This window comes from Tupaia chinensis, unplaced genomic scaffold, assembly GCF_000334495.1.
Source record: "Tupaia chinensis unplaced genomic scaffold, TupChi_1.0 Scaffold000578_2, whole genome shotgun sequence".
NCBI lineage: Eukaryota > Metazoa > Chordata > Mammalia > Scandentia > Tupaiidae > Tupaia > Tupaia belangeri.
In genome coordinates, this window is record NW_006160094.1 from 7,381,318 (window position 1) to 7,388,730 (window position 7,413).

General features: G+C 55.3%; 1 protein-coding gene across 6 annotated transcripts in view; it reads left to right on the forward strand.

The window, feature by feature from the left end:
* The first annotated feature begins 1,715 nt into the window (after nt 1–1,715).
* The window catches only part of SLC25A18 (solute carrier family 25 member 18), a 31,720-nt gene continuing 26,022 nt past the window's right edge, over nt 1,716–7,413 (forward strand). For 2 of the 6 annotated variants that reach the window (XM_014591514.2, XM_014591515.2), the window contains exon 1: nt 1,732–1,999. The gene's annotated coding sequence lies outside the window, so the exon portion shown is untranslated. Of the gene's footprint in view, nt 2,000–2,803; nt 2,920–7,413 lie in introns of those variants that run through there. The other 4 variants (XM_027775646.1, XM_014591512.2, XM_027775647.1 and 1 more) reach the window with 4 other exon arrangements.

Consider the following 7,413-nt stretch of genomic DNA (forward strand, 5'->3'; position numbering starts at 1 on the left):
ATGGTACCGCTTTTTCTTTTTTTCAATTTTTTTATTATGTCTTTATTTACTCTTTTTTTGTTGTTTTTGTTGGTGGTGGTTTTTGTTTGTTTGTTTGTTTTTAAGTTTTTGTGATAGAGCACATGCGCTTGCCAGAGAGAGAGAAAGAGAGTAATCATGCCCCTCCCCTGGGGCGATGGCCAAGCTTCTGTCCCTTCTCCCTTCTCTGGAGATTTGGGGAACACACAGACACATGTCTGACATGATTTCCAAGCTGTTGTGTCTGGGACTCGAACCACGGTCGGCCAAGTGGGATCCAGCACCCCAACTGCCACGCCACCTGCTGGCCCCTGCCACCACTCTTTCTCGCAGTGTTTTACAACTGCCACTTCAAACTCATGTCCGCCACGCTCCTTCCCTCCCCAGCCTGTGCTCCTGCTTGAGGTGCTAATGGGTGTCACCGGTCACACCTGCCCTCTGTCCCTGCCCTCTGTCCCCGCATCTCACCAGCCACCAAGCCCTCGAGTCCTTCCTGGGCTGCTAGCGTCTCTTCCCTCCAGAAGGCAGCTGGCTTCACCTCTCGCCTGGCTTCCTGCACTCTCCCCGACCTGCCCAAACCACTTGGCAGCACCATAAACCCGCAGCGTCCTGTGTCAGCCTTCTGTTGCTGATAAAAAGAAAAAAGAAAGGAGAGGAAAACAAGGGTTATTTAATGACACCTTTTACACATGAGGCATAAAGTTTGAGTCCTGTTTCACAGATAAGTGAGGAACAAAAGCCACATATCTGGTCTAAGGTCACTCAGCTAGACGTGCGCTAGGAGTCGAGCCCGTCCCTCGGCGCCTTCCTCCAAAGCCCACTCGCCCTCTCACAGACACAGAGTGGCCCGCACAACCTTTTGAAGAAAAAGCAAAGCCAAGTGACTTGCCTGAAGAGACACGCTCAATAATTTAGGAGTTGGGATTTGAACCCGGGTCTCTGACCCCAAAGCCTGTCCCAAACCGATTCCTCACCACTCCCAGACCATGGCTTGGCAACAGGTCCTGCCCTCTGGACCCAGCTCGGTTACTGCCTGTCCTGCCCATGGCCTTACCCCTCGGCCCACGCTATGGTCTGCCACTTTGCCCCTGTTCTTTCTTTTCTTTTTAGAGGTTTTTGCCATAGGGCACATGTCGTCGGAGAGACAGACAGACATAGAGACAGTGAGAGGGGAAATGACAAATCAACCCCTTCTCCTCCATTCTCCTCCCGGGATCTTGGGCACGCACGCACACGTGCCTGACATGATTTTCAAGCCACTGGGTCTGGGACTCAAACCACAGTTGGCCATGTGGGAGTCCAGCGACATAACTGCTGTGCCATCTGCTGGCCCTGGCCCTGCCCCTGTTCTTAGACTGCCATCAATGTGTGACTTAGCCTTCGTCCCAGCCCCAGCACTGTGCTTTGTCCCCAAAACCTTTCCAGTCACCCGACAATGCGGGAGCAGCACACAGCAGCTCTTGTTCTCAGAGCCGGAGGCACAGCCGCGCATGGAGCACCAGCAAGCACTCCAAGCACTGGCCGAGCACACGGAAGGTGTCCCTGTGTGGGGCCTCCCGGAACCCGCTCGTCGGTCACGACCTTAGCATGGCGAGACCGGGAGGAGGGCCGAACTTCTGGCCTGGTGTTTGCACTGCATCGATTCCGGTTGTCTGTCCACCTCTCTGGCTCCAGGCCGAGTGGGCGGTCCCCGAGCTGCCTGGTCACATCTTTTCCCGGCCTGGACTCTTGTCAGGGTCACAGTAGCAACCAGGTGAACCGCACCGCCACCCGGGAAGGTATGACCCGGCGAGGCTGTGCCCTAGCTTTGGGGGTTTGATAGAAACCCGCTCCTGTCCCCAGGTGAAAGTGTGGTGGGAGGGATGAGGCAGGCGGGACACTAGCACTGGAAGCCAGCGTGGAGGGCCGGGTCTTCCCTGCAGCTGAGCAGTAATCTGGCCGCGTGAGATCCAGAAGAGGCGAAGGTTCTTACTGCAAGCAGGTGAGTGAAGGGCTGAACCAGTGGGGAAGGCTCTTCCAGGTCAGGAGAGTAAGAGCAACTGGGGAGACCGCCCCCACTTCACAGGGCGTGGGCAGGAGGGAGGGCCGCCCCGCACTCTGGGCCTCCCAGCCTGTCTAAGGGAAGCAGTTCTTTCCCTGGCACAGCAAGAACTGGTCTGCAGTTAGAGCGCCCGACCCTGGAGAGGCGGAAGGGCCTGGGCCTCACGAGGAAGGGAGGGCAGCTAGAGGATGGGCCGGCCTGCAGCCTGGTGGTTGAGGGCGCTGGATCCCACATGGCTGACCGTGGCTCAGTTCCCACCCCAGTGGCTTTATAAACACACCAGGTGCATTTGCCTAAAATCCTGATGGGACGAGAAGTGGAGGGAAGGGATTGCGACGCGATCGCACCTCACTGGGGGCTCTCTCTCTCTCTCTCTCTCTCGCAAGTGCACATACTATCAACTTTTTCCAAACAAAGAGTCGACCTGTCTGTCTTGGGAAGAGGGCAAGTTAAAGCCAACGCCCCTCTCTGCTCCAGGCCTGGCCCGCGGCCCGCCCCTCTCAGCTCTCAGCAGCTTCTGGCTCATGTGGGGACACAGGCCAGGGAGCAGGGTGGACACGTGTTGCGTGTCACACGGTCCCAGAAGCAGCCTCCCCAGAGCTGAGGGATTTCGCAAAGGGTTATGGAGGTGACGTCAGAGCGGAGGCAAAAGAACACCTGGTAATTGGTCGGTGTAGACGGGGACGCTGTCCCAGGCGGGGGCTGTGCTGCAGAGGCTGTGCTCCCAAGGCTGCAGAGGTTCAAAGGGGCAGGGCAGGGAGAGCAGGGACAGAGGCCTCTGACAGGAAGGGGAGGAGCACCGGGCCGGAGGGCCTGGGCAGGGCGGCCAGCTTGTCCTGTTGCCTGCTTGGCGAGTTGTGGTGAGTCGGCAGGGGGACGGGCTGGGGGATCCGCAGAGACTGCAGAAGGGCCCAGGGGCTCAGGCTGACCCTCGCACTCCCCGTCTGCCCTGGACCAGCACCTCTGGAAACTGCAGGAGAAACGAGCTACCAGAAAACTAGAATTTGATAAAGAGATAAAATATAAGCTCATTTGGGGCAGCAGGTGGCACCGAGGTAGCAGCCAAGTCCCACATGGCTGACTTGTTCAGGCTCCCAGCAGGCAGCTCAAAACACGCCTGGCGCGTGTGCGTGCGTGCGCAAGATCTCAAGAGACGAGACAGGATTGCGGCGCGCCCATTCCCCGGGAGGGTGATTTCTCACTGCCTGTTTCTCTGGTGTCTGGTGAGCCCACATGCCCTATAGCAAACTCTGTGCACACACACACACACACACACACACACACACACATATGCTTACTAGTAGATCCCTAAGCAAAATCACTGTCCGATTGCAATGCCATGTTTTTTTTCTTTTTTGAGAGGTTTTTTTGTTTTGTGTTTTTTGTTTTTTGCTATAGGGTGCGTGTGGCCAGGGGGTATGGCCACGCCACAATCCCTTCTCTTTCATCCTCCTCTCGGGATCTTGGGCACACACGCACACGCGCCCGGCGTGAGTTTTAAGCCACCGGGTCCAGGACGCGAACCATGGTCGACTACATGGGAGTCCAGCGACATAGCCGTTACACGTAACTGCTGGTCCCCTTTTAAACCATGCTCTAAACGGTTACTTCTAGTATCTGCCTTAAGCAGGGTAGACCCAACCACACGTCCTGAGGCACTGAGCTTAGAAGGTGGGTGGCACCAAGCTCACTGTCAACACTGTCCACTTGATGCCCGGAGTCGGGGTGTCAGGGAAGGAAGCCTCAGGGTGATGACAGAGGACCAGGGGAAGAGCAGGCCTGGGGGGCAGACGTGAGCGAGCCCAGGTGGAAAAGCCGTGGCCTCCTGTCAGATGACAGGTGGGCAGGGCCAGGAGCAGGAGAGAAGGCGTCCTCGGGTGCATGTGTGGAGGGCAAGGCATTGAGAACCTCGGGCGAGATTCTGTGCGCCCAAGGGCTCAGACGTCAGAGGAACGGGCTAGAAAGGATGAGGAGCATGAGACACCCTGACAGCTGGTGTTTGCCCGCGGACCGCAGGGTGAAGCCCAACCCTTTGCTCTTTGAGGGCCACGGGCTGTACCAGGCAGTCAAGGCTCCACATCAGGCCTCAGCTCTTTTGCCCTCTTTCCCACAGTTCTGAGCCACCGGGGAGGCCCGGGAGCGCTCTGCCCAACGTTCACCTCCAGGCTGCCCTCCCTGGCTCCATTCACAGCGACCTGAAGCTCAGAGGCCCTTCCTGTTCCTCCCCCATCGTGACCTCACACCGTCCAAACCCTTGACCCCTTTCAGTGTTTCCTGTCTGAGTCACCTGATTGCTATCAAATGGAATTGAAAGGCTTTTTAGAAATGCATTTGGGGCTGGCAGGTAGCATAGTGGTTAAGGTACTGGACTCCCACTTGGCCAACCGCAGTTCGAGTTCCAGATAGTGGCTTTCTTTTTCAAAAAATTATTTAATTAAATTAAATTAATTAATTAATTAATTTAAATTTGACCTGAGAGAGATAGAGTGAGAGAGAGCATGAGAGACAAAGAGAGAAAGCAACCCAGCAGGTCCAGGATTAGAACCATGGTTGGCATGATGTAGGAGTTCAGTGCCATTAACCACCACGCCACCTGCCGGCCTCATGGTGGCTTGCTCTCTCACTGTCTCTTGCTGTCTCCCTGTCTCTCAGTGGTCAAATTAAAAAATGAGGGACCAGCAGTTGGCGTAATGGCTATGTCACTGAACTCCCATGTAGCCGACCACAGTTTGAGTCCCGGACCTGGTGGCTTAAACTCACGCTGGGGTCCTGTGCGTGCGTGCCCAAGATCCCGAGAGGAGAATAGAGGAGAAGGGATTGTGGCGTGGCCATCCCCCCTGGGGGGTGATTTCTCACTTTCTGTTTCTGTCTCTGTCTTTCTGGTAAGCGCACATGCCCTATAGCAAAAACCTCTCAAAAAAAAAAAAAGGTAAAAAAAATATAATGAATAAATTTCAATAAATAAATTTAAAAATAAATAATTCTTTCCTGAAAAATGTGTTTAAGGGAGGCCAGCAGGTGGCATGGAAGCTAAGACACTGGATCCTACATGGCCAACTGTGAGATTCAAACCCCAGACCTGGCGGTTTGAAAAACATACCAGGCACATGTATGTGTGCCAAAAATCCTGAGAGGACAATGGAGAAGGGATTGTGGCCAACCTTCTGGAGGTGATTTCTCACTTATCCTCTCTCTCTGTCTCGTTCCAGTGAGCACAGATGCCCTGTAGCAAATTTAAAAAATAGCAATCATACAATTAGGGCCGGCTCCATGGCCTGCCCCCACGTGACCGACTGTACGGTTTGAGTCCTGACCTTGGTGGCTTGAACAATATGCTAGGTGCGTGTGGGCATGCCCCAAATTCCAACAGAATGGAGAAGTGGGGGAGAAGAGATTGCAGTGTGGTCATGCCCCCAGAAGGTACTTCCTCACTTCCTGCCTCTGTCTCTCCAGCAAGCGCACGCACTCTCTGCCAACTTGTTTAAGTGGGTTAATTGGTTAACACTGGTTAAACAATCATAAAAACCAGCTGTAGCTTAACAAACAAATTAATTCATTAGAAGGGTAGAAGGCGAGTCCTTTGGGGCTCCAAGTCGGGGTGAAGTGGGTCACTATGGAATCGGGGTTGGCCACCACCCAAAACGTCGCTCTCCTCTCCTTCCCAGGGGTGGGGGATGGGGGGGGGCTGCCCTAGTCTCTTCTCCGAACCACATGGCGAGTGTGCTGAGAGGCCCTAAACCGCATGCCCCCCCGATAGCATTCCGGAAGAGGCTCGACCGCCCTCGGGACCCCACGGAGAGGATTGCCATCCTTGGACACGCATCAGCCGGGGCTGGGGAGCGTTTGGGGATCTGCAGCCAGGCACCTGGAAAACGGGGCGGTAAAGAGGTCCCCAGGCCGGGCCACCCCAGCCCGCCTCGGTGCCCGAGAACACGCAGCACACGCCGCTCCCACACAGCAGGCTCCCTGACACGCTCGTTACCGGCATAAACGACACCGGACCCTGCACAGGACGGAGGCCAGGCTAGACCCCGGTTATGTTTGTTTTGTGGCCCTGAACCGCATCCCGAGCTGAGGTGATTGGCTTTGTTACCCCACGTCTCCCAGCACATCTCGTTTCCCCTAAATGCCACTCGGAAGAGGAGGGCGAGGTAACTAACGACGCCTCTGTCGTTGCCCAGGTCTCAGGCAGTGCGGAGCTCGGCCGGGCGACACGGCTGCCGCGCGGCCTTGTTTGCTGACGACTTCCCCGTCCCCGGGTTTTTAATAGAGGACATTAAGGAGGAGCCCCCACGGAGTGGTGACTGGAGCTCTTTAGGGGTCTTCCTACCAGTGCTGGAACCAGACGAATTAAAATTCTATGGGTCTGGGCCAGCAGGTGGCATAGAGGATAAGGCACTGGATCCCACATGGCAGACTCTGCCATTCGAATACAGGACCAAGCGACTTTGCAAAAACATAGCAGAGGGACCAGCAGTTGGCGTAATGGCTATGTCGCTGAACTCCCATGTAGTCAATTGCGGTTCGCGTCCCGGGCCCGGTGGCTTAAACTCACGCCGGGTGCGTGTGCATGCGTGCCTAAGATCCCGAGAGGAGAATGGAAGAGAAGGGATTGCAGCGTGGCCATCCCCCCTGCAAGGTGATTTCTCGCTTTCTGTCTCTCTGTCTCTTCGGGAAACGCCGCAGCCCCTAGAGCAAAAAAAAAAAAAAAAAAAAAAAAAAAAACCTTTCTAAAACAAAAGGTCACCAGTGAGTTCAGTTTACTGACTGGGCAGTTGAGGGTCTCAGAATCCCAAGACAGGAACTGGTTCCATGGTCTGGTGGCTGGGAGGGCTGGATCCCACATGGCCAACTGTCTGAGTCCCAGCCTCAGTGGCTTGAAAAACACCCTGGGCGCAAGTGTTCCCCAGGGGTAGCGCGCTTGCCCTCTGGCAATTTTAAAAAAAGAAGTACCAGCAGATGGCATAGTGGTTAGGTTGCTGGACTCCCTCCTGGCCAACCACGTTTCGAATCCCGGGCGCAGTGGCTTGAAAATCTTGCCAGGCATGTGTGTGCGTGTGTGTGCCAGGAGGAGAATGGCGGAGAAGGGATTACTGCGGGGCCACCCTCCCTGGGGGGTGATGGCCCTATTGTCATGTTCGGGTGTTTCGTAGAGACCTGAATCCTTGAGAACCTTTGTGGGCTCCGTTTACTACCTTCCCATTTCTCACTCTCCCTCTCACTGTGTCTCTCTGTCTCTCTCTCCAAGTGCATGTACCCAGTGACAAAAACTTCTAAAAAAAGGAAATGCAGGGGACCAGCAGGTGGTGTGGCAGTTAAGGCACTGGCCACTCCCACATGGCTGACCAGAGGTC